Source organism: Nesoenas mayeri (assembly GCF_963082525.1).
Source record: "Nesoenas mayeri genome assembly, chromosome: 11".
NCBI lineage: Eukaryota > Metazoa > Chordata > Aves > Columbiformes > Columbidae > Nesoenas > Nesoenas mayeri.
The window spans coordinates 17,777,203-17,804,454 of NC_137563.1; positions in this window are offsets into that span (position 1 = coordinate 17,777,203).

Below are 27,252 nucleotides of genomic sequence, written 5' to 3' on the forward strand. Positions count from 1 at the left end.
AATGGAGTCCCACCGATGGCGTTGACATCAGTCATGTGCCCAAGGATTTGTTGCTGTTGTCCCAGCTCGTGTGGCCCCCTCAAACTTGATGGCTTTTCTTTTCTTTAGCAGAAAATGGTTCACTATTTAGAGCCTAAAAATGTCTAAGGGAGGAAGGTTATGGTGGTCGCAGGGTGTCAGGTGCTGTTGACGTCACCTTGCTCTGGGACAGAGCTGCTCCAGGATGGGGACACCGTTGCCCAGGGTGTACCTGACTGTGGTGTGGGGCAAAAAAATGCCTGCAATGATGTTTGCTTCTTGCCATTGCCAACCGTACGTGGTGTTCCCTGGACATCCCACCTCTGTCCTGTCCATCCCGTGGTTTCCCAGATGTGTTGTTTGACCGCGGGATGTGTCGTTTGTCCATGTGGGAACACTGGGACATGAGGTGTGTGGTTTGTCCATGTGGGAACACTGGGACACGAGGTGTGTTGTTTGTCCATGCGGGAACGTTGGGACACAAGCTGCTGCTCTTGGCTGTGTGTCACCTGTCTTGTCCCCTCCCTGGTTGGCACCAGTGGCATGGGTGGCTGTAGATCCCTGTGCCCAAGGTAGAGGCCTGATGCCCTCCCTCCCTGCGCATCCAGCTCACCAGAGGGCATCTGGGATGACAGCAGCTCACCCCAAAAGCTATTCCTCACTCCAAACCTGTGCAGAGACTCCTGCTTTGTTGGTATTTTGCTCGTGATGTTGGCAGCCTCAGTGGGGTGCAGCTCAGGTCCCTTCCTTGGCACTACTTATCCACAAGTGTCCTTTCTTCCCATCTGGGATGGGTGGGTTGATGGGAGACATGGGCAGGACAGGACCTGCCAGTCCCCAGGAAAGAGGAGAAGGTGGAAAAAATGGCCTGTAGGATAGAGCAGCAATGGGAAAATTGGCCGCAGCGGTAAAATTGCCGCTCCTGAAACATGGTAATCAGCTCAGGGCTGCTTCTCCCCGATCCTCTTACACCTCTCTTGTTGCACATCTCTCCCCAGCCATGGCCGTGTGTGTTAGCAGAGATAAAAGCTCTCTTCCCACGCAGGGCTCGTCGCCCCCAGTGTGCTTAATCGCCAGCCAGCGGGGCAAACAGGAGATGCCCCGGGCTCGGCTCTGCGCTCTCCCTCCTGCCTTTTGCCCTCTGCCCCGGGGCTCCCCGCAGGCCCTGCAGCCCGTGCCTCCCTCACGTGCCGCTGATAAATGAGCTTCATCTGCACCCAAAATTAATCACATTGTCATGCCAGCAGAGGATGAGGCAGCTGTGCCGAAATGCCTGAATCTCTGGCTAATTTATCACAGGGGTGGGATGCAGACCCTCTCGGCAGCTCCTGCTGCATGGGGACACGCTCCGGAGAGGTGACTGGTGCTGGGGAGCTGCGGGGGCTGGGAGTGGTCACCTTGGGAGGAGGTCTCCTTCTCCTTCCTGGAGCTCAGCCCTTGGTTTTCAGGCAGAACTTGGCAGGAGGTTGCTCGCATCAAAGAGGGCTGATGCTGCTGGTGTCAGCCTGGCTCCTCTGAACCACCTCGGATCTGGGAGCTGACGTGTCCTCCTGCGCTGCAGGATGCTTAGGAATCTGGAACAGGGGACTGATGAGGAAAATGGATGTGAAGAAATTATTCCAGGACTTCCAAAACTGCGGTGTTTGCAGACAGTGGAAGCGGGAGGTGCCTGGCCAGGCTGATGTGTCCTGTTTGCTAAATTACTACAGCACTTCTCATCAGAAGCAAAGCTTTCATCGGTGGCGTGCCCACAGCACACTTGCAGCCTGCAATGGGTTGGTATTGACACGAAGGATCCGCTCCAGGGCTGGTGACACTCAGCTGCACCAGCTCCTGGTACAAGACACGCGGGATGGGAGCCAGTTGTGCTGTTTGCTCCTGATGTTACACAGGGGGATGAATGCCTTTTTTGGATCCAAATCAACCTGCTTGGTTGTTGCCAGCTGCTCCTCTCCATTTCAATATGAGTTTGACTGGGCAAACTCTCTTTTCCTAGGTGCATCCCTAGGACAAACGCAAGTTCCTCCAATATATTCACTCTTGCTTGTGGCAATTAATTACTGATTCCAGACCAGACTCCACTCTGGAGCGCTCGTTAACTAATTGGATGCCTTCCAGCAAGTCCCAGCGGTCCCTCTGTGACGGGAAAGTCGCACGTTCCTTGTCTGCTCCCTGATCGCTTTGTTCCCCTGTAGTCGATGGGAGCACCTTGGAAGAGCTCTGCTGGGGCTGCTCTGCTGGGGCTGGCAGGGGCTGCTGAGGACAGCAAGTGCTTGCTTTGGGATGCAAAATAACAGACAGAAAAGCAAAGCACCAAGTTGATGCCCCATAAGGTGATGGATGGTGTGCTTCAGTGGGTTCTGGGCTGGTGGAGGAGGCTGGAAACCTGCTCTACCCGCTGATGGTTTCACAAAGCCCGTCTTTGCAGATGTTGTCAAATGTGGATTTTTGCCTTGTGGCCCAGCAGAAATGCAGGGAAATTGTGCTTTGTAGTGTGAGGCTCTCTGCTGCCCACATTTTGCTGTCATGGGGAGAACCAGTCCCATGTTTTTAGAGAAAAGAGCCTTTTATTAATAAAAATTGAGCTGGTGGTGCTCCCAGCAGCTTGTCCAGACAAAACTGTGAATTGCTATTGTTAAAACTGTAAATCTTAACTCATGAGGGTGTCGGCTCCCTTACACCTGTAATAAGCTGGTGTTCAGCTAAACACAGCGTTTTGGGGAGGGGAAAGGCGGTTCTGAGCCGCCTTCCAACATGTTCCTATGACAGGGGTTCTCTGGCCAGTGGGCACTAGCAGTCACGGTCAGCTGAGAGAGAGGGGATGGAAAACACATTCTGAGGATCTCTGAGCCTCATCCTTGGACCGTGCAGCCTGCTGGTCCCACCGCAGGGCTTATCTGCCTCCTCGCCCACATGCTTTAGAGCGATTTTTGGGGCTGTGCTTGCAACTCTGCTTCCAAGCTCTTGGGAGAGGCACATGCATGCATGGCTGTGAGCGGCAGACATGTCTGACCTGATGTTCACGTGTGTTTTGGCTCCTTTGGGGGCCTGTCAGGTATGGTGCAGCCTTCAGTCAATGCAGAGGAAGAATTACTGGTCTCTTGCACTGCGAGCGAGCTGGTGCTGCGGGGGACAGCGCTGCCAGGGGTGCCACCACTCACCCCAGTGTCAGCAGTGATGGGTGCAGGCAGTCGGTGTTGCTCAGCCTTGCTGGGGCTGCCTGCTTCACCAGACTGCCTGATTCTATTCATATTCTCTCCTTTTTTTAAAGTCATCCAGGCTTTATAGGCACCTCTTTGCCAAAACACGAGTGAGACTGGCTTGTGCACCCGGTTGAGTGGAGATGCTGAGGAGGAGCTGGGGAGTAGCCAAGATGTGATTTGAAATTGCTGAGGAGGTGCCCAGGCCTTTTAGGACTCTGATTTCAATTTCTGAAGGATCTGCTCCCTAGATATTCAAATGAAATGTCTCTGCAGATCCCCAGGTACCAGCAGCTGGGCCAGCACTCAAGGGCTAGGGAATTTGTCATCTGTCTTTTCCTAGGTGTAAGTAACTGTGCCACCAATTACATTAGAGTTGACTATCCATTAACAGTCCTCTGTTTTCTGCTCCTTCAACCTTTTATTGGTGCTGAGGAACTGGAAGTATTTCTTTGGGTCTAGTCTGGCCCCACAGTAGTAAATCAGGAACGCTGCCATGTCCCTGTCAGCACTGGGACATGGTGCTGAGCTGTTCCCCGCTGGGCAGTTTCATGGTATCTCCTGTCCCTCTGTCTCTTGCAGGATTCATGTGGATGCCACGGATCTTAATGGTATCTTGTCTCTTCCTCTGGCCAGGCACAAACAGCAGTGTTTCGCCCTTGCACGCAGTGATGCAAGGCCCCTGCACCCGCATTTTGGAGAGGGTTGTGCTGCGAGGTGCCTGCCTGGGCTCCTCTGAGCTCTGCCTGTGGGTGTTTGGCCGGTTTGTGTCTCCTGGAGCCTCCACGCTTTAGGCAGAGCTGGCAGTGCCGGCCCCCGGGACTCCAGCCTTGGCACACGGAGCCAGTGCCAGAGAGCTGGAATTACCTGATACGGCTCTGCAGAACCTGATTTCTAGTCCCTGTAATTAAACACCTAGCTGTTGAGATCTTTTATGTGTATTCAAATTGAAACTTGGCAGGCTTACGATGGTAGCAGGGAGCTGGATTTGGTGACCAGGAAGATCTATTGCGCTCTTAAAGCAAACTTCATTGTACCCCAGCCAGGATAGGCAGGATCTGAGCCTGCCAGAGGTGCTTTTATGGGCTGAGTTGATGAGATCGGGTGGGAAACTGCTGCGTTATTGCTGATACTTGGCCCGTGGGCGGGGGCCAGTGGGGCCTTCCTTAGAGATGGGGTCTCCAGAAGCCAAAAGGAGTCCTGAGAGCCCCATGAGGCATGTGGGGACACATATCAGGCTGCCGTCTTGGAGAGAGAAGAGGGCTCATCCATGGAGCAGTGCCCGAGCTGAGCCTGAGCGAACACCGCCTCATCTTGCAGGAGCTGGCAGAAGGTGGCTGCTCCTCTGAACCTGAACCCTAAACTCCAGATTCGTCCATCACTGGTGATAATGCACCGAGAAGTAAATGTCACTTACAAAATTTGTGGGAAGGATGCTTCACTAGTCTCCTTTTTAAGGTTCTACTAAAAATGAAACCACATTTTCCCCCAAGGGGGTGCAGCAGGCTGTCACCGTAAAAAATGTCTCTGTGTGTCGCAGAGCGGCACGCATGTGTGTGCACACTGAGTACGCAGGGATCGAAAGGCAGGGCACCACAAAAGACACCGCTCATGTGGCTGTTTAGCTGAAGAAAATTGTTATTTTTATACATATATTTTTATACGGCAATTTCCTGGCTGCATAGGAAAAAAAATCAGAGAGTTACACAAGCTCGGAACTGAGTTCCCAGTATAAAAACCTGGCGTGTGACTTATTTATGCAACCGAAGCATAAGTTCACTGGGGATGCCAGCAGCCGTTCTTGGCACGGCCTCCTACTCCTGCTCAGGTAGAGCCAGAGCGTGTCCCATTCCCATGGGACCCAGGATTCCAGAGTCACACGGCTTAGGCACTGCCAGCTCCCAGGAAATGTTGGTTCGAGGTTAAGCAAGGGATCAGCTTGGCTTTGACTGAAGCTTTCCCTTCCCACCCCATGTGGTGGGTCGGTGTTTTGGGGTCCAGCTCTCCCCAGCTGCTCGCATGCCCCAGGGCTGGACAGGGACATTCATCAGCTCCGGCAGCTAATGCGATTAAGGTCTTTTCTCACCCTCCACTCAGTGCTGGTTAACATTTTCCTTCTAAGGCGTTTATGAGCGCAGCAGATGCCCTGGTTGAGGGAGGGGGCAGCTGCCTGTCTGGTAGCCTGTGAACAGAGACCTACAAACAGCTTCTCGTGGTGTCACAAGCCCATCCTCCACACAGGCAGGGAGAGAACCCAGTTTTGGAAGCCTCCTTCCCAGCTCTCTCCTTCCAGGACCAGCAGAGGTATTTTTATTTGGTCTTACAAGTAGGTCTTGAGACATGTCTAAGTGGGTGCTTCATAGCCTGCATGCAAAAAAAACCCTGCCATGCGCCACAAAACCTTCACAGCAGCAAGCCAGGGGTTTTGCTCTGTTGTCTCTGCCCTGTGCTCTCCTTTCTGTCCTTGTCCCTGTCCCAGCCCTCCCAGGGACACCTGCAGCATCCACAGGGACTGAGCCATGCCCAGCGGAGGTCACTGGCAGAAGATGCTTCTGGACTTTCCCTTGTGGCTCCTAGGTGGACGAGGTTGGTGGGACCTTGTCATTCTGGGGGAAAACCAAGGAATGGAGCAGTAAAAATGGTTTTTTCAATACAGCATTTCAAGGGAAACATCCAGCTGCCACAAAAGAGGATGTTTTGGCCACCATCCCTCGTGCGCTCATTGAGCACGTGGAGCCCATCTCCAGCTTAGGGAGATGAGAGCAGGTGCAAAATGTGGAGCAGGGACACAGTTGAAGGTTTACTTGAATCACAGCCAAACTTTGTCATCTTTTTTGGTCACCTGAAATGCGTCGGTCTGTATTGAACCAAAGTAGAAAAGCACCTTTGATGTTTTTGGGTTTTGTGTTTTTTGTTTTTTGTTTTTTTCCTGAATATTTTAATTCTTCCACCAAGAAAACTGAATTTCCCATGGAAATCATATTTCCTATTTGGAAACAGGTTGCTAACGCAATGATCGGCACTACAGAAGGCTGCTTTTCTAGAGGCTAATACCTGAAGATAGACTGATTTCAATATTTAGCAAGATGCATCCTCTGATTCAGCCTTTCCCTGCACCGCCGGGGCTTTTATGCTATTTCTTTCTCCCCTGTGGATCTTCCAGAGCCTCACAAGACCTGGGCTCCTGCTGCTGAGCCGAGGAAGGCCTCTCCTCTCCATCCGCCTGCCCATTTTCATGAAACCTCCAGGAATTTAATATCTTTGATATTTCCAGCTGTCACTCACATGCTGCTGAATTTGACTGCTGAGTCGGAGAGTAATTAGGGGAGACAGACAACACGTGCAACATGTGATGGCACAAACCTTGTTTTCTTAAGGAATTCATGCCAAAAAAAAAAAAACCCAAACCCTTAAAATTTCCTCTTTTGAAAATCTTTGAGCACTGCAGTGGGCAGGATGGGTGCTCTGGTCCTTGCAGTTCATGGGGACATGGCGCTGAGTGCTCAGCATGGTGATTTTGGTTCTTCTGCTGTGACACTGGCTCTGCATTAAAGCCACAGTACAAGAATCTCTGGTGGTGCTGTGCGATTTCAGGGCAGACCAATCAACTCACAGCCATCTTTTATAAATAAAGGAGGTTTTAATGGAAAGCACTAATTTTCAACAGTCTATTATACTGCACGTTAGGGTGAGATGTTAGCAAAACAGCAGAACATAATACCTGTTAAAATACTGAAGGGTGCTGCAATTCAAGGGACTTTGGCTGGTTGCTGGTGTTGCCTTCAGCCTGAGGTCAGCATCCTGCTCCAGCACGTGTTGATGGGACAGGAGGTCTCTGATAAAGCGGCCAGCGGTGGCTTTGGAAGCGATGTCTGGTTACTTTGTGCAGCCTTGCATGCCCATCTTGGCGTTTGCAAGGGGGACATCAGTGTCAGGGGTGAAGGGTGGGCAGGGACATGCCATGGGAGCTACCGAGCCTGTTGCTGCATCAGGAGGAGGCATAAAATGTGCTGCCTGAGGCGTGTGGTTACGTCTCGCTGCCCTTGGGGGTCTGGCTGGGCTTTGGGAAGCTCGGAGAAACCTGGACCGCACGCTGCCTTCCCGCGCCTGCTTTTGTTCCCCTTCCCCACTCCTTTCTCTCACAACTGCCAGGTGGCTCGGAGCCAGGCTTTTTATGCTTTTTCTTTTTGTCTTTTTCAACGAGAAGAAATCTTTTATCTGTTGACTGTGAGACTGTGCTGGAAACAAAGTCTCGTGGGTTTTTGATAGCCACTTCCATCTCCCAGGTTGCCTGTTTGCAGCTTGGTCTGTGCCCAGCGTTGGCACTGCTGGCTAGGACGGAGTTTAACCCCGACTGGTGCGGGCTGGAGGCAGGGATGCAGGAATGGGGACATGGGGACATGCCACCCCCACGGCACGATGCTGTCTCTGCTCGCCTTGCAGAGTGTGACAGGAAAGGGAAGCATCTGGCTAGGAGGAGGGAGACGTACAGCAAGGAAAACCAGCTCGTTTTGCTTAATTATGACTGACTATGACAGCCCGCATCTTTAGTTTGAAAAGTATCTGTGAGGTGCGGGCTGCTTCTCTCAAACAGGATAATTATGTTAATTAAAATGCTTTCTTTATAGCAGTTCTGATTAATAAAAACAGTTCCAGTGCTCTCTTTAAACACGCTAACCTTCTGTTGCGCAGGAAAACTGGCTTTTCTCAGCAATTTATGACTTTTAAAACAGATTAGAGCGGGACAGCCTGCTGCTTTCACGCAGTAACGCTTCCTACCCGGGGGAGAGCGCGGCAGCCCACCGCCGCAGCACCCTGCTCCGAGAACAGACGGGGAGAGAGCTCGGGCGGCCGCGCCGGAGCCGGCAGCAACATGTGCCCGTGTGGGAGCCGCGGATGGGAGGTGTCGGGGAGCTCTGCGAGAGTGCCAGGGAATAAAAATACCACTTATTTCTCTAATTGCTGTTTATTTCCTCTGCAAAGTATTGGGATAATTAACAAGCTCCCAATTAAGAAAAAAAATTGTGTCTGAGGGGAAAAAAACAGGTCCGGGTGCCAAGAGAGCTGGGTGTATGCTGGAGCACGGCGAGGGGCAGGGGTGGTGGTCCCTCGCGCTGAGCACGGGTGGGCTGGGGCCCTTTGGGGGTGCCGGGACTCTGGAGGACATGGCAGTTCCCCAGCTCCTCGTTGGAGACCTTTACCAAGATGATGGTTGCGCTTATAGGTTTTAAAGGTCAGGAGCTCACGTGTCCGTTGGCATTCTGCTGGTTGGCATTTTGTCTCTTGGCTGGTTTGTTGGTCCTTGAAGGGGTTCATTTCTTGTGTGCATAGTTTGAACCACCCTGAGCATGGTCTGATGTGGGTTCGGAGAGTCGGTGACCATCTACCACCCTCCTGGGGAGCAGTGGCAAGCCAGGAGGGCTCAGTACCTCTGTGGGTAGCTCTGAAAAGACAGTAAACAGGCAGGCCTTTGCACCACTTGTTGCTCATAAGGAAGGTAGGACTGCCACACACTCGTCACCAAGTGCCAGTCCCCAGCCAGCCATATACTCCTAGTGTGGCTAGGAGATGTGGTGTCCTCCCTTTTCCTTCCTCCCTATCTTTCCCCCACCTTGCTGTTGCTGCTGGTGATGGTGCCTGACACAGGGTCAGATGCTGGAGCAACACGTGAAGCCATTCTCAGCTCCCACTTACCCTTCCTGGGCCCAGCACAGGGCTCTGACACAGGGGTAGGATTGGAGTTTGGGTCTGTTCTGCTGAGCTCCTGTGAAAGAGGAGGAAATGGCAGCTTTGCCCTGGTTCTGTGTTGCCACCGCTTGCCCGAAGAGGTGATGGCATGAGTTTGCCACCCAGCTGTGACACAGAGCAGGGTGGCCGGGTGACTTCAGCAGGGTCACCGACCTGGCTGAGCCGCCAGCCGGTGTGGGGAGAGGGGCTGACCCGAGTCACAGCCCCACTACACATGCACACTCGGAGCAGCTGTACAGTGGGATTTTCATGCCTTAACCCCCTCCAAATGTCTGCTGCTGGCACATGGTGAAGCCATTGGAGCTTCCGCACAGGTGATCCCCCCAATTCGGGAGGCACAGCCATCCCAGCCCGCGCCAGTGCAGCTCCAGCCCCGCAGCGAAGCTCTTTCCCTGCCCGCAGGCTTGGCTGGTGCTGGATCCGCTCCACTCCTCTCCTCACTGCCCCGTTTACCTCTGCTATATTTACATGTCTATTTTATGATTTCAATTTTTAATGCTTCTGCTCTTTGAAGATGCTTAATGCTTTGGAGTGGAACATTTTCTTCTGAGTCCTGAGTGCCAATTGAGGACAGACCAATAAATCAACTAATAACTGGAACCTCATTTTCTGCTCCCGTGGCTGTGAGTTAACCCTCCTTGTGCCACTCAGGCTGTCCCAGTGCTTCCTCATGTCCCCGGACAGGACGTGGCTCCCACCGCTGGGCCAGGCTGTGTCTCTGCCTGCACTGGGTGCTGCAGGGGCTCTGGGTGCAAACACAGCAAGCATTTGCACACTGCCCGTGCTGGCTCTGGAGATCCTTTGGCTGGCTGGTGTCAGGTTTTTGGGGTTCCCATGCTGGATTGTATCTAAAATGATGGTTTCCAACTGCCGCCTTCTTTCTTCTGCTGGTACCACTAGACTTAACACTCCACTGCTGGATGGTCAGGAGAGCTGGAGATTCACAAAGCTGCCTGTGGAGAAGGGAGGCACATGGCAGATGGGTTTGGCAGGTCACCTATCAAGACCCAGGCTGTCCTAAGCCCTCGGCAGCTCCTCAGGCTGGGACAGCCAGGTGCCAGCTTCATGGCTCTGCGGTGCTGCAAAACCCAGGACCTCTAACTGCGCTTTCAGGAATGACATCCAGAGAAAGCCTCTTCCCTGCTGCTTGCACAGGTGCTCTGGAGCCTGGCAACTTGTGGCAGAGCTGGAGCAATCCCTCAGGAAGGCATCCTGTCTCCGTTTTGCTGGCAGCTGGAGCAAGATGAACCTCCGGCGCAGGAGAACGTGCTCTGTGCTACAAGTCTAATAGAAAGTGGCAAATCTTAGGTAAATCTTCTTTCCAGCTTTTCACCCTAGCCCATAAGGACTTTCCACACTGCTGCCCTCATTTGTCCAACTCTATTTACTCTTCTCATTCATATCAATACCGCCTCATCCTTTAAAGAAGCACCTGCTTTTACCACCTCCTGCAGCAGCGAGTTCTGCAGGTTGCTTGCAGGGCATCCATGTGCCCCCTCTGCTTCTCCTGCACACACAGACTTGTGTGCTGGAGGATTCGAGTGCTACCCCTGCTTTCAAGATGCCTTCCCCAAGCCAGGCTGCCGGGCTTACCTTGCTGTAGGACTTTATTGCCTGTTGAATTATGAAAGCACTGCTTGCATCACCTGGCAGCCAGCCACGGGGCTGCCTCTGAGCTGCTCTCTAACTTCTGACTTGAAGGCGTTGCATGCATTAATCTCCTCTGTATCCAGACCCGGGGCCTGGGTGCAGTGATGTGCTTTGGTGAGCCCCACCAGGCAGAGGGGACTGGCACCCCCGTGTCCCTGGAACGGCACCCCTTGCTCCCTGCACCCCGGCACTGGCCCGTGCCTTTGGCACTGCTGCCTGGGAGGGGAAAGCGGGTTCACGAGGCTCCACAGCTGCCTAATGCAGTGATGAAGGTTCACTGAACAGTCCCCGAGACAGGAATGTCTCCCTTGGTACTGTTCCCCTGCCACAGAAATACAGGGCTGCATAGTAATAACACAAGGCCATGGCTATGCTATCCCCCCACCTTTGTTTTTTAAACAGCCACCTTCTCAATGCTGTGGTTTTGCTCCCAGGGGTTGGAGCACTACAAATACATCTGCATGGCTTGGCTGCAGGTGCCTGGTGGCAGCAGGGGACTGGGTTCAGCCAGGATTTGATTCCCGCTTTTGCTGTCAGCAGTGATTTGTCCCCAGGGAGCCCTCCCGGTGTTTGGCTCAGAGCAGCCTGGCCCCCGGCCAGCTGGTTTTTGGCAAGTCAGGATTGCCCAGGGCTGGCTGGCAGAGCTGCTCCAGTACCAGCTGATGGCTCAGGCCGCCCATCGCCGGCTCCAGCGTTCCCAGGGAGTGCTGGGGAGGGAGCAGGGGAGGGAACAAGGCCCCTCTCCTCCCAGCCTCCCACCCTAGTGCACTCCAATGGCCCGTGGGGTGTTTATGCATAATTATAATGAGGTGATACAGTTCCAGTTTCCAAACCCATACGCAAATGCTTAATAACCCAGGGTAATGCTTTCCCGCTCGTTGAGTGGCAATCAAGAGCCACTCCACCTATGCCCCATCTTCTGTGGTCCCCTCCCTGCTGGGGACCTGGCACTGGAGGGACATCATCTGTCCCCTGCATCCTCGGTCAGGCAGATCTGTGCACCCACACTCTGGAATTGGAGGCAGAGGGTATCAGGGCTAAAATTTTCCATTGGAAAATGTGTTTTTTTTTTTTTTTAATTTAGCTGCATTATCAAAATTGGTGTGTAGCCATGAAGCAAAATTCAGGTGGGGGAGTATAGAAGCAAATCGTTCTGGCTTCCGTCTGTTGACAGTGTCCAGGAAATTGAAACGTGTCTCTTTGATTTGACGTGTTTTGACTTTTATGTTTTAACTTAATATCCAGGTTATATTTAACATTTTATTACGGTTCGCGTTTGACAAATGAAATACTTTATCCCTTACTGCAGCAAAATGCCTGAATGTTTCATGGTGAAATGCGAGGGCTTGGGTTTTTCCTGAGTCCTGTTCTGCGGGTGATTTTGATTCATTGAGTTCAGTGCAAAACAAAACTTTTAATTTAGGAACCGCTCACAGATCAGATATTGCAGTTTCTGACAAATTCATGGCTTTTTGGTTATGTGCACCCTGCAAAGGGACACCTGAGCCCTGGAGCAGGTTCAGGTGGGCTGATGTTTGGACCTGCTGCTGAGATAATGTAGAGCAAGATTATGGCTTTGACCTGGCCTCGCAGGGACTGAGGTGTCTGTGGAGAACTGTGTCCTGTGCTGGTGTGGGTACCTTGCTGGGGAGGGTGCCTGGGAGGTGGCATGTCCCTCTGGTAGATGCCATGCAGAGCATCCCTCTTCCCTGCCCTGGGGCGGTCAGGCCGCTCTGCTCCTGCTGCCACGCCGGCAGGTTTCAGGGTGACACAGATTAAAGCCGCCTTTGCGCCTCCAGCGAACCCCTCACTTAAGAAAAGGAAAGCAGAGCTGCAGGCAGAGCTTGGCACGACCCAAACGCTGCTGCCAGTGCCCGTTGGCTGCTCGCTTGTGTGTGCACGTGAGCGCGGGTGTGTGTTTGCACATCCGTGTAGGGAGAAAGACGCGTTCCAGGCAAGTTTTTTAAAAAGACAAATGACAGCTTGTTTGCTGCTGGGATTGCAGGGCTGCCTGGCACAGGCTCCGTACCACAACTTTGTTTGGAAGATGCAGCCAGCAAATAGCCAAACACATTTGTACGGTATCAGTTGACAGCATGTTCCGGCCTCCACCTCTGCTGGGGGGGGAAATATTCCCCTCACTGATATATGTGTTTAAACACCAATTATTCAAGCCTCATTTGCTTTATGCTCACAAGACCATGTCCCATGACATCTATTAATTGCATAAAAAATCTCTCATTATCCTGAATCTCCAGGATGCACAGTTGGAGTTGCTCAGGCCCAGGTTTTCGGGAGGGCACACATGTGTGACAGCGCAGGGTGGAGGACGTGTCGCACCTACAGCAGGCAGGACACGCACAGCCACCCTGTGTGGCTCTCCCAAGCCTCTGCCCCAAGACAAGGGTTTATTGTACTTTTTACATGTCTGATCAGTCAAGTGGGGTGTGACATTAGGCTTGGGGTGGCTCGGTGGTGCCACTCCCTTGTCCCCAGCCATGTCAGGATGCCCTGCCAGCACTCCGCACCATACGCCGCCAAGCACCCGTCGCTTACCTCCTCCTTGCCAGATACTTATTGTTCCTGCTTTGAACTTCTGCAAAGCGAGGTTTGCCAAAGCTCCAACATGAATCATTAATTAATTCCTGGAGGTTTGGTTTTTCTTTTTTTTCTGTTGTTTCGCTTTGATAATTGAAAACAGGGAGCAGGAGGCACTGTAGGTGCAGGAGAGCAGTCCCCCAGCAGGAGGGTGCCATGGGTGCCACACTTGGCCCAGCTCCTTGGGCTGGGCTGTAACTGCTGCAAGGCTCTGTCAGCATCCAGACCCTGCCCTCATGCTGCCTGCTGGGCCCCATGTGAGAAAACCTGCCCACTTCTGGCTCTGAACATCCCTCTCCCCTTGTTATCCTCCTCCTGCGCCCTGTGGCATGGTGTGGTCTCCTCTGGTGCCCACAGTGCCAGGGCTGCCCTTTGCCCAGAGCTTTGCTTGATGCAGAAGCCCTGAGGTTGAGCGATGGTGGGGAATTGCTTTGCTTCCTTTGGAAATGTTGCTCCCCGAGGGGTGTCTGGCAGTGCTGGTGGAGAGACAGAGCTCAGCAGGGCACCAAGAAAAGACTTGGAAAGGAAAAGGCAAGTAAAAGGGACTGAAAAGTCTCATTAAAAAGTAAAAATACAATTCCCAGGACAGCCTCAGGATTGTGGGGAGTGGGGAGGGCAGTAAGGTCTTGCCTGGAGGCTGAAAACCCAACTTCTCCTCGTGCACCACGTGCTTCAGCCCCCAACTGTCCCGCTGGCTCCCTGCTGCACTCGCTCCAGTGTTTCAGTGCCATGCTGGACTGGGGAGCCCCTGACGGGTCGGGCTAATGGTGGCCGCAGGCATGACCATGGAGAGCAAGCCCTGACCCCCTGCCCCAAAGCCAGCGGGAATGGGCTGAATTTGCAGTAACGCCCAGGTCCCCAAGCCTCCGGGAGCTCCTGCCATTTCCACTCTCTTGCTGGTTTAATAACTTGTTCCTTATTGACATTCTTATTCCGAACACAGGGAAAATGCCAGGATGGTAATTGCAGTACATGTTAAGCAAGGCACCGTGCCATATCCTCCAGATCATCTCCTTTCCCCAGCTTGTCAGGCCCTGGTGGAAATGCACGATGGCTTGGCTGGAGGGTGGGATACAAAGACCCACAGGTGCTGTGGGGCTGCCACCCATGGGTGGGTGGGACACAGGCATCAGCCACTCCTCCATGAGGACTTGCAGGGCAGTGGCAGGGCTGGGAATAGCACCAGGTCTAATTGCTCCGCTAACAGCCGGACCTGCTGCCTCCAGAAACATTTACATCTGCAGACATCTTGTGGTTTCTAATACCATCAGAAATCCCTCTCTCTCTTGTGTTTACCAGCGTGCAATTGCAACCCCTTGATGTCTGCATAACAGCCTTCCATCTCCGGGTTCCCTGCAAAGAGTGACAGAGCTCTAACAATCTGGATAGAGGCAAACAAGAAGCAAAAACCCACTGGGATCCAGGGAAAGATCTGTGTCCTGCAGGATGTAAATCAAAAATAGAAATGCTCTTCCCTCCCTCCACCCCAAAAGTGTTCAATAAACAGATAAGGTAGGAGATGTATAATTTTGCAAAGCCACGGTAGCCACCTTTTTTCATGTAATAAGCCAGAAAATGTTTACTGCATGAGCAGAGCAGAAGCTGTAATGTTGTAAAATTACAGTGCTGGGGAGCCATCTGCTTATTGACTGAAGTCTGGAGCACGGGCTTTCTGCTACAGCGTCTTACATAGATGTGTATGCACGTGTGTGTGCCAAGGACGCATGCTGAATGCATCTGACTACATGGTTCCTTGTGCCCGGGGCGGTTTGTTCACACCTGAACACACGAGGCCGTGCGCTGGTGTATGTGCAAGCTCACAGGTAGGGCTGTTCTGGGCCCCGTGGCACGTCCCGCTCAGCAGAAGCAGCGACGTGCCCCATGTGCACTGGCACCCACCCCATCTCAGCTTGGCTCTTTCTGTTTTTTTTTCATCCTGACACATTTCTCCTCCTGCCTTCAGCAACCAGCCAAGCCTCTGAGCCCTACCAGCGTTTGCTGTCGCCTTCTGCAATTTGATTGTTAACATGAAACCACTGTGGTGATCCTAAATTGCGCTGTCACTTGCGGCAAGCGAGAGAGCCCAGTGCGCACGGGCAGCGGGAGGGTCTCCTCCCCTTGCCGCTATAACTCACAGCTCTGGTTTTCAAATCAGGGTGATAGAAAAGCAAATGTGAAGCAAACAAGCAGACCCACAAGTGTAGGAGCTCTCAGGATGGCTCTGCAAGAGCGCACAATGAGAGGGAGATTTCGCTGGCACAGCACTGGCGAGGGGCACATTGGAGGGCTCAGCACAGACCTTTGGTGGATTTGCATGTGATGAGAGCTGTGGACATCCTGGGCTCTTCCTGCTAAAGCCTCTGAGCCACGCCAGCACATGGCTGCTTGTAGTTAAGTGGAGGATTATGCATGTATGAATGGTTGGCATTGAACTCTAAACTCTTGAAATCGAATTCTGCCCTGCAGAATGGCGGCACCACTCCTGCTGAGGTCAGGGGGATTTGTGGCTGCTTGTAAGGGAGCCAAATAAGTCTTTTCTTCCTCTGCTGAAGGTCATGCCACAGTGCCCTCAGCATCTGGATAAGCCAGCCGGTGCCCTTCACCCCCACGCAGACCCACGCGTCCCCAGTGCCTGCCAGGGCCACGCTGAGCCTGGCGCTGGTGCCACACCACGGGAGCAGCAGGGACCCAGGCTGCCACACGTGTCCCTGCACCCGTGAGTGACACAGCCTGACTGCAAGAAATCAGTCTGCAAGCCTCCGACGCAGTGAATTGGGTCTGTAGCGTTGCATGGCTTTGTTTTGATGACAGGAGTGGTGAAATAACACCCATGGGACAGAAGGGATACCAAAATTATGATATTGCCCTTTGGAATTATTTCACAGTCAATGTAGCTTTCCTGTCCTCTCGGTGATATTTTACCCAGACATTGCTCAAAGGATCTCTGTCTTATATTAATCCATTTCTGTTGATGCACTGAATAAAATGCTATATTCCCCCTAGCACTCCTGCTGTCCATTTTGTTTCCAAGCAGCAAGCTGCCACCGTTCACGGGCAGCCGTGTTTGTCTGCTGCTGTGAATTATGATCGGCTATTGCCGAACAGGAACAGGGTATGGATTCATTCAGTCTTCTGCTTTCTCACAAGCTGCTCTTGTATTATTGATAACCCAGGGCTGCGTGATTATCACGTGTAAAAATTTATTTTAATTTCTGTTGGTTGCTGCTGTGATCAAGTTAGGTGGCAGGTTGTACTCATCCTGGCAGCGATCAGGCACTCCAGGCCACGGCAGAGTTTATGTTAGTGAGACCGAGAGATGAGACAGGACTGGTTTTCCCCAGGCAGGGCTTTGGCCCAGGCCCGCAGAGGGATTTCCATGTGTGCAGTTGCTTAATTTCAGTTTTGGTGGGTCTGGGCCTTGGGCTTGGTGCAGCGCAGTTGTGTTGGATGCGTGGACTCTACCCATCTCCCAGGAGAGCTGTAACCCTGGCAGCACCTGTTGGGCTCCTAAAGTGGATTTTCTTGGCTCAGTTCCCTTTTGCATTCCCGGTTGACCCTGTGCCCTGGGATTGTTGGGTCCAAGCTGGGCAGGAACAAGTGGCTCTGCCTATGCGGCTATAACCAAATCTAAACTGTATTGTTGCTTATTTTTTCCAACCTGTCCCATTTTCCATAGAACTACGAGCTTTGGGGCAGAGTTATAAAGGCATTTGAGCATCTAAAGTTGAAGAGAGGAGCTGAGAAAGATTATGTGTCTACACCCTCTTCACTTGTCCCATAGACACCCCTCTGCAGCTTTAGTGTTTTCAATATTTGGCTATTAGGACCAGGTAAAGCTAATTGTATGACTAATTCTGTTGACTCAGTTACTCCTGTAAACATTGACAGAATCAAGCCCCTTGTTACTCAATAGAAAACACTGCCCAGCAGAAAATACAAACAAATAGCTCTTCATATTATAACATTATAAAATAAAAATATCAATAAGGAGCTAAGTCAAAACTGCATTTTAGATTCAACAGATTATTCAGCAGAAAACAGGAAAACAATGAAACTCCTCTGAGTATGGTAATAAGCAAACACAGACATATTGCTTTTTCAGATCACAAAATCTCAATACCCAAGATCAGTAGAAAACTAAGTAGAAAATGCTTTTTATAGGATTCAAATTCCAATTAAATTAGAGCAGATTATTCAACAAGAAAGCCTACAAAATGAAGTCTCAGTTTATGTATTGGAAAGCAAAATGCAAATATGTTGCTTTCCGGCTCGCAGGTTTTCAAACCAAAAGACAAACTTACTTTAAGTAAGAATTATTTCATTCGAATTCTGGGGGAATCGACTCAAGTAACTGATCCTCAGCTGAATTATTCAGCTTTTTTATCAACAGACTTATTTCTTCCCTCTTTATTCTTAATTTGCCTATTCATAAATTCCACCGCTTTGTCAGTCATAAGAAATACTTTCCAGTAGCTTTGACAAAGCAAAAATTAGCAGGGAAGAGAACTGGCACATTAATGCTTCAATGCAAAATCCTTCCTTGCAACGTGAGAGATTTTTCTCTTCCTGGAGCTTTGATGCCAGCAGAAATCAATGCCACCTTCTCAGCTCACCCTCCTGTGCGGTGCTGGGCTTCCACCCGGGCCTTGGGGACAGTCCCCAAGCTGGCAGTGGCCATGTTGGTGTCCCCAGCTTTGCTTTTAGCAGCTTTGCTTTGGGCTGAAAGGTCTGAAGGGGCAGAACATGCTCTTTGTAGACATCTCTGTTATTCCGTTTCCTTTGCTCTTAGACAGTGGTGTCTCCTTTCCAGCCAGCAATTGCCTGGCTTTAATTTCTAGCCAGTGGGTCTCATTGCAGGAGCTTGTGTGGGTCGTGGGTGTTTCTACGGGAAATACCGGTGATCATAAATCTTTCCTTTTGATCTCCAAACATCAATCTCTGCTGATCTAAAGAAGGCTCAAAGGTTACAGTAAGAGTCTGAGTCAGAGGGGTAAAACTAGATGAGAACCTTAGTTCTGTAATTTTATTAGGAATCGGGAAGTATTTTAACAGGGGGATTAAATGTATCTTTAAATACAGATCTTAAAAAGAAGGAAAGAATTTGTTCAACTGACACACCGGGGGAATTGTAGGACCTTAGAAACAATTTGTAAAACCTCATTAAATAGGAGAAGGCTCTGCAAATCTATCCAGCTCTCCTGACGAACTCTGAACCTTCCCTGTTGCTCCTGTCTGCAGCTCTTTGCTGCTGTGGCTGCAGAGCAGGAACCTGCCCACAGGTCCTGAGTGCCTCCCAGGATGCTGTGGCTGCGATGTGGGATGGGAAGTGCAGTCAGGGTCAGGGTCCCTCCTTGAAATTGCTTCTGATTCTCCCGGTTTCTGCGGGCGCTGGCTCTCCGTGAGGCTGGCGTTAGCACAGGGGCTGGAAGGGGCAGCGGGTCCCTTGGGTCAGAGACTTCAGGGGCAAGATGTGGTTTTCCTTCTGCTTTGCAAACATTACCTCGTGTCTCTGCTGCAAAGCGTCTCCTTGTCCTTATCTTGTTTGGAGGCATCACAGAGGAGAAACCAGCGATGCCGTTGCCATTTTTCCCTCTCGGGAGAGCAGGCTGGGAGAGGATGCGGAGGGGCCGCAGGGATCAGAGGCAACTGCCGGAGAAGCACTAACAGGAGGTGACAGCTTGAACCCGGCATCTTTGCACGCTGCCATGGTGTGATACGGTCAGGGCAACGCTGTGCTGGTGGCTCATGGGGACATGCCACACAGCCCTGTCCAACCCTGCTGCAAACACCCTGTGTGCTGCAGATTTGTGCCTCCTGGGATGTGAGCGGAATGCCGGGGATTTTGGCAGCAGCACAGAGAGCAGCTGGGGTTCCTGGCACCCAGGAAGTTATTGAAGACGACTTACGTGTTTGAGAGACACTTGGATGTGTTGATGCTGAAGAAGTAATATCTCTCCACCTTTCTCCTGCCTGATTCTTGCACGAGGGTGAGGCTTCCCCACCCTTGGGTGCTCCAGCTGCGACTGAGACTCCCTGTACAAGGAGCCAGGGGAGGGTCACCCCTTTGGCATGGCTCTGGACTTTTCCCACCAGCCTTGTGATGATGTTTCCCAGTGTGCTGGCAAAGTGGAGGCAGGGAGGTAGAGGGCTGCTCCCTCCACCTCATTTCACATTTGCGTGGCTTGAACAGCCCATGGCATCCCCTCCTTGCAGGGGGTAATGGGCTTTCTGCAGAGCTCTTCGCCGGGAGAGAATGAGAAAGCAATGTCAAATATATGTTTGAAATGTCAACAGAAGGGCCCTGCAAGATTGACTGCAGTCTCGTGAAATATTTAATTCTTTCTCTCCTTATGAAGAGAGATGTTATTCTGGATGAAAGATTTATGCAGGAGGAGGGAGGAGAGGAGAGAGAGGGGGAAGAAGCGTGCGTGGAGAGGGAGGGGACCGGCTGGCTCCCTCTCTCCCTGCTACCCATAACGGGGCCTGTTTGATCTGCCTGCCTATTACTCATCGCTAGAAATGTTGAATGTTGCTTCATTATCTCAGCCTCCTTTATTTCTATCAGCATATTTTCCCTTTCTGCTGCCTTCATCTCTGCACAGATGTCTGTTGCAAAGCACATGTTCACCTGCACACTGGCCGCCAAGCCCCAGCCAGTCCCTCACAGCCCACCCCAAAGCACAGGGTACCGGGAGATGGGGACACCGGTGGTGGGGTGGCCATGAGGAAGCCATCCGTCCATGCCAAATGGTGGCAGAAGGGGTGTCATATGGAGCAGTATACTAATTTTCCAGGCCTGCAGGTTTTATGCTGTCCGACAGAGAGGTTTGGCTCTCCCATGTGGGGTACCAGTGTGTGATGCTGCAGAGTCGGGGTGGGCCATAACTGCATCTCGCCAGGCTGAGGGGGACATGGAGGGCAAGGAAAGTGCTGCTCTTCTCCGCTCCCCGCTCAGTGCTGTCATCTGCTCTGCATCCAAAGGCTCACTGCTTCTCCATCTGTTTGGGGTTTGCTGAACAGGGCACCTGGGCACAGCCAGACGCCTCTGAGCTCCATGGGAACCCCTGTCACCTGCATCTGCCCTGTGTCGTGCCACCGGATCACGAGGGTGACGGCTGATCCCACGAGTCTTCCTTGCTCCCTGTTGGCGGCAGGGCTGGCACTCGAAGTGGGAGAGGGATGGGTGTCTGCGGACATGCTCACCCGGAGCCTCCTGGGCAGTGGAGCTTGGCGGAGGCCTCTGGCATCTGTTGTAATGTCAATAACAGCGATAATGCATCAGGGGTTGTGTTAGCGAGACCAGAACCAGCTGAGGAAGCATCTCCCAAATGCTGCAATTGTTGAGATAAAACAACCAGCAACACCAGAAACAGGAACAGAGATGTAAACTTCCAAAAGCAGCAAAAGAAAAATAATAATGAAAAATATCCCTCTTTTGATTCCACTGAATAAGGTTTTTTTAAAATAATTTCAAAACGTTTTGATAGCTGCTTTTTCATTTCTAGTTCTTCTTGCAAAACTATAAATTACCTTAGATTTATTAACCTAGAAAATGATTTTCTTTCATTTTCAGTGTGTCAAAAATGGGACATTTTGACCTCCTGAGCCTTTTTCCAGAATTTTTGTGAAATGGATAATTTGTCACTATTGATCTTTTTTTTTTTTTTTGGAAGGCTTTGCATTTCACCAAACTGGTATTTACTGATGAAAACACATTTAGCTGACAAATTCCCAAAACAGCTTTGTTTGTGAATTCAGGTTTCCAGAGCAGAGAAAGGGTTTAGTACATGATCAGGAGCTTTCACAGCCCAGGTGGGGAGGCATCCTGAGAGCGGGCGCCTCTCAGACAGTTACAGCTCTCTGCGCCTGCCTAGCTGGGGCCCAAAGCAGAGGCCTGGAGCTGAAAAGGGCAGTACTGTCCCCTCTCGAGTCCCCAGGGCCACCTGTGTCCCCACTGTGCAGGGCAGAGCTGCACAGAAACCCATGGCTGCCCTTGCACCTCCCTGCCAAAACCACATGCATTGGCATCGCTGGCATCTGCGTTGTTATACTCACTGCAGCCTTAAACCTTGATAAATGCCTTTAATATTTAATTGGTCTTTAAAAAACACAAATAGGCAGGATATTAAATGCAACTCTTCAGGCAGAATAAGGTGAGTAATGTGTGTTACCCAGCGACTGGTGGCATCTTGCAAAATGCACTTAGTGTGGTTTGAAAGCGAGGGCTTGGGAAGTGTTTCGAGGAGCCAGGGCAGGCTCATGCTCACTCCCAAAAGCAGACGCATGGCATCTGCCCCACAGACCTGCCTCGCATTGCCTGGCCCCAGATTGGGGAGCCCTGCTTGGTGCCATGATATGTGGGTCAGTGCACAGCTTGTTCCTCAGTGTGGAGTTTAGAGATGCTCAAACATGGGACTTCACTGTCTGCAGCAATGAGACATGCACCTTTGTTACTGCCTCAGCCAAGTGGGACCTCTTTGTTCCAGCCATTAAAAACTGTTTCCTGAGGGTCCAGCAGTTGTTGTGCAATTTGCAGGACTAGATAGGGGCAAAAAGCACCAGAAAGTTCAGAAGGGACTAAGGCCAGGGAGCTAACTTAGGGGTATGAGTCCCAGGGCCGTGTCCTTTGCAGCAGTTTGTCCAGCTGCAGTGCAGCAACGTGAAGTAGCATCTGCTCAGGTTTTTTCAGGATTTGCCTGCAAATTCCCATGTCCAGCTGTGCCAGATAATCAAAGGACTTCAGTGCCAGCCCCACATGCCCTGGCATGAGTCCACCCCTTGGGAAATCAATTCTACTGCCCCACTGAGACACTAGATCACGATCCAAAGCTTGGGCCTGGCGATTGCTAAGGACAACTTCTGGACTATAAAGCAAATGAATAGCCAGATAACCCTTGGGAAAACTAAAACAAGCAAAAAAATGCCCCTATTCAAACATCTTTTGAAGTTCACAGGAGGGTCAAACGATGTGCTGAGGGAAAATTCAGGTTTATTAGGGAAGCTGGGGTTCAGTCATTTCCCCCTAACTGCCCGAGCCAGCAGTCCTTGTGGAGGAGGTGGGAGTAATGAGCATCCTCCCCTGCCATCACCAGCACACTTGTCTGACTCCTTCAGCATTGCCGGCACAAGTGGTGGGTGAACCTCCACGCATCTAAAGGCTGATTTTTCAATCAGATGAGCACTTAAGCCTCCCAGAGTTCAGGTACTTGTCTCTCCACTGCCACTCCTGCCTCTTCACTGCGAACAAGTGGGCTGGAGATCCTGAGAGAACGAGCTTTGCTATGAAGTTCTAGCACCTGTGGCTCACGGTTCAGGACTGGCATGAAAATAGCCACTCTTGGAGCTTGGCTCCCTGTTGTTCACCCACAGCAGTGTCTCAGCCACCATCAGCTGGCTCTGAACGCATGGAAATGCTGCAGGCTTTCGGCAGCAGTGCCGGGGAGCTGCCGCTGAACACACGGACCTGTGACTTGTCAGAGGGAAGCAGGAGGCAGGAGCAGGTTCCACCGCAGCCGCGTGGCGTTCAGCCCACCGCAGCTGTGCCTGCGTGCGCAGCGGGGAGACCCCTGCGCGGGCAAAGCCTTCTGCTCTTCCCCTCTCCAGATGGAGCAGGCGGGGGTGGCGTGCGAGTCTGGATCTCTCTGCCTTTGCCTTTCTCACTTTTCTTCCCTCCTTCCTCCACTTTTATTCTCCCTCCTCTGCAAAACCAAAACATTTTGGAGACTCTGCACTCTCTGCTAGCCTATTATTCACAGAACCTCCTATCTCCCCGCTTCAGGATGCTGCCTGGATCCGACCAATTACCAGCTCCCTTGATGTATTACACCATAAAACCCTTAACCTCATTATAGAAAATTTCTTTTGAATGGCCTTTAAAAACCATCTCATTACACAGGAAGAACTGTAATTACCTTTAACAAGACAGAGATATTGTGCGAGCCAGTGCGTTTGGGCTGTCAAAACAGCAGTGGTGGGAGTTCATCTCCAACTGGTTTCACCACAAGGGCAAACACTTTGTAATTCCCTCCCCTACTCCAATCTTCATCCCGGCCCTCCTCCTGCCCCTCACTCCTTCTCTCTCCCCGCCTTCTTCAGGCAAGCACAGCTCCTCGCTTGGCTCCGCTTTCCGATATAAATCCCGTCTTCCCCAGGTCTTGTCTCCCTGACGCTCCTCGTCTCTGCAGCCTGAGCAAAGCTCTTGCAAAGCCCGTCCCTGCTCTGAGATTACACACGGTAGATGCTGCTCAAGAGCTGCTGGGGTCCCTGGACTGAGGGTTGGACTTGGCCAAGTGGAACCAAGAGGGAGGTGATAATACGGCTCCCAGGACTTGCCATTGCCACGGCCCCACAATGCCGGGGCTGTGAGGGTGACATCTTTCCTGAGCCAGGCCATGTGAGTTTAACAGGGAGGGCTGAATGTGGCTTTGCCTTTACTGCCTTCCAGGGAAGAATAAATAGGCTTTTTTGTAGGACATCTCTACCCTGTCTCTGGTCCTTCCAGCTCTGGCCTCTGTTGACCTGAAGGGCTAGGGGTCCATCCCTGCAGCCACTGAGGATCTGGCTCTTTGCTGCCACGTTACAGCTCCATGTTGGAGGGGGACAGGAGGGGTTAAGTTGTTTTCCTTTCTGAACGCATATGACTCAAAAGAAGATATTTTTTCCAAACAAAAATTTTTCCATCCCATCTGTCGCTAATGTCAATGCACTCCTTTGCCCAGATCCTTTTTTTTTTTTTTAAAAAAAAAACCAACACCCTAAAAATCTAACATTATTTTAGAAAAATCTGAGTACGTGTTGCCAGAGCTGTGATATTTTCTGTTCCTTGGAACGGAGCTGTTGCAGCTTTTAACCCTTAGTGTTCATCTCAAGGGGCTCCACCACCCTCACCTCCACTGGGCAGCTCAGCCCCTTCCTCCCTACTCTTTCCTGGGTTGTTTATAGCTGTTGCTTCTTTATTTATGTCCTTCATTATCTGGGATTTTTTGGGGTGTGTTTTCATACTGACAAAGGAGAAGCTCGGCAACTACTGTTTACCCAAATCCCACATGGCCACCCATGGTAGCCCAGGCAGTGTTCACTCTGGCATTACGTGTTGATAGAAATGAAGCATTTGCCACCTATTTCCTCTGGTTTTGAGCATTTATGAACAAATAAAAAGTGTGGGGCTCATCCAATAGCTCCTGCCATTGGTGGCTCTGCCCTGGGGGCAGGCAGGCAGCTCCATTGCTTTGTCTGCCCATGCTGGCAAAACATGGTCATCTACTACCAGATGGGCAAGGAGAGCATGGACATTGAGCCCAGCTGCTGTGAGATGAGGTAATTGCTTAAGGGTCTTAATTGCCCTAAGCAGCCACACTTGGAGCCCCCACCTGACCCAGCTCTGGGAACCAATTTGAAGCTCAGGGTTAGCTCTTTCTCTCCTTTCCTGAGTGTGGATGTGTCTCTAGCTCTGTTCTCAGCCTGCGCTGTTCACAGGGCTCCTGGGCCTGGTTTGTTGCTGTTGATGGACCTGGCTGCAGCACGCACTTCTGTCTGCTGTGTTTGGAGCCCTGGGCACGCTGGGGAGGGCACCTTCTGCAGCCAGCCGTTGTGCTCCAGGGGACATGTTTCTGAAGCCACAAGGTGAGTTTGACCTCACAGTAGAGGACTGACCTCTAGAAAGGCACTGGCTTTCCTACCACCTTGCTGTTAGCTCGCTGGCTGGGGTTCCCAGTGTGTATCTTTGGAGTTGGGCTCTATCAATGTACTGTGTTTATAACTCTGGGTGTGCTGAGGACCAGCATGGAGAACCAGGCTGGGTTTACATGTGTTTATCCACCTGTGGTCCTGCCCAGAATCTGCAGCCTTGTTGAGGTCTCGTGGTGTCCTCCTGGGGCTGGAGCCTGTGTCTGGGAGGAAGGTGAACTCCTGGGGCTTGTCTTTCTCCCCCCCAGAGCAGGCAGAGAGGGTACCAGGTCTTCAGGGAGGGGGTATCATGCTCTTGTCTCATGTAAGATGGGCTGGACTGTGGTTGCTGAAAAGGCTGTGAGAGAAGGAGCTGTGCGTGTGCTGTCCCTGCCTGGTGGCATGCTGCATTTGTCTGCCTTGCAGCCTGCTAGCAGGGCTCAGTTTTCCTTTTGCTCCCCTGAATGCTTCAGGCAGGGTCTGGACTCCAAACAGTCTCCTATCTACTGAAGATGTGTGGTAATCACCTTGGGTAGTTGCTTTCCCTATCCTAGTGTGCCAGAGACACAGAGATGTTATCGGTCTTCTCCCTGTTGGCAGCACCTGAGTGGGAGCCTTGAGGCTCTCGTTCCAGTTGAGACCATTTCTGCAGCCTCACCCCTTGCTGGGATCTCTGGTGTAGGAGCACAGCCCAGGCTTGTGCTTTTCTGTTTTGTGGGGTATTTATTGCAAGTATCTGTACCAAGGGTGCTTCTATGGCAGGTCCTCCTGCAGCAACAGTCTGGTGGGGGTTTGTGCTGCCCAGCGATCTCACAGAAGGAAAGCCCCCTGAGAAATAGTTCCTGGTCTGCAGCCTGCATCGGCCATGGAGTGCTCCTGTCCCGCTATAACCACCCTCCCGAGAGCAGCTTCGCTCAGCCTCGGTGTCTCTGACCTTTGCAGCGCTGTGCAGCGGCATTGGCTGCTGGAGCTGCCTTCAGCTCTGCTCGCTGTCTAATGGGCCTGTGGGGATCGGGGGGAAACGGGCAGCCAATAAAAATACAGAATATTGAAAAGGTCAGAGCTGTTCAGTGTGACTCAATAACTCACAAAACTTCTGAGGCATTGCATCTCATCTCCCTGCCAGTCCCCAGTTGTGTGCCCAGTCGTGGGGGCTGTGGGGCAAAGGCTCGGAGCTGTGCTCTCAGCCAGCGGTGAGCTTTGCAGGCATGCTAGTTCCTCTGTGATTTTGCACGCTGGTTGCACCTTTGCAAGCTGTGTTGGGGAAGACCTTCTCCAGAAGGAGCCTTCAAAAAGTGGACCTAATTTCATGGAGGGGGAGATGCATGTGTGCTTAGGGTGTTCGCTGGGTTTTGCTCACAGGTTGCTGCCATGTTCCCAGCAGCAGGGAACTGGGCAGATAGGTGCCACGTGGTTGAGGTTGTTTTAGTGCTGTGCTCTGGATCTGTGCCCTGGGTGTCACAGCGGTGGCAGACGGGGACCACAGACCACCTGGAGGGCGCTTGGTCCTGCTGGGTGCAATGGGCTCCTGCTCATCCCAGATTTCTAGCAGCTTAGAGTACATTTGGATTCAGATGTGTACTTGGCTTTTCTGTGCCCCTCTGTCAGCTCACCTACAAGGGGGGAGCTGAGCCTCTCCTGCTTGCCAATAGGGGCAAGCCTCCCCTGCAAAGATCGGCTGATCTAGCAAATCTGCCCTTTCTGAGGGCAGGGGGGAACATGCATCCAAAAGTTCTCTGACTCCACTTCTCCAGCATTAGCACAGAGGGAGGCTCTCCCTCTCTGCCTCTGACCCCTTCCAGTTCTCCACCTCTGTCCCAGCACATCTGTTGTCTTGTCCTCCTGCCACAGGCCACCAGCTGGTGGGGACCTCACCTCTCCAACCAAGGTACATTTGATGGCCCTTTGTGGTGGCAGAGCAGGGCCAGGTGACCTTGCCGTATGCTATGGAAACATGCTGTAGGCCTGCCAGGTGCTGGGAGCAAGGGGAGAAAAAGGTCTTTTAGAAACTGCTTATTTCATCCCACCAAAATTGTCGTGTGAATTTACCGCTGAAGGCTCCACATCAGGCCTGTGCCACAAAGACGGTTATTGGAAAATATCAAACAGCATTTCATGCAGTTCCCTTTCGTGTGAGCAAGAGGCATTTGGAAATGACAGTTCATTGAGCTTAGGAGTGAACATTTTGAAGTGCTGGACGTGAAAACCAAGGAGCGGAGGGAAGCTGGGGGTGGGTGCCAGGCGGGCAGCAGCCAGGGCTGTGCACTGGCACAGCAGCAGCTCTCACCCTGGACGCTGCGTTCCTCGTGTGGATGCCGATTGCTCTGCGGACTCCGTGCCTGATGGTTGGGGCTTGCCCAAGTTTCTAACAGAG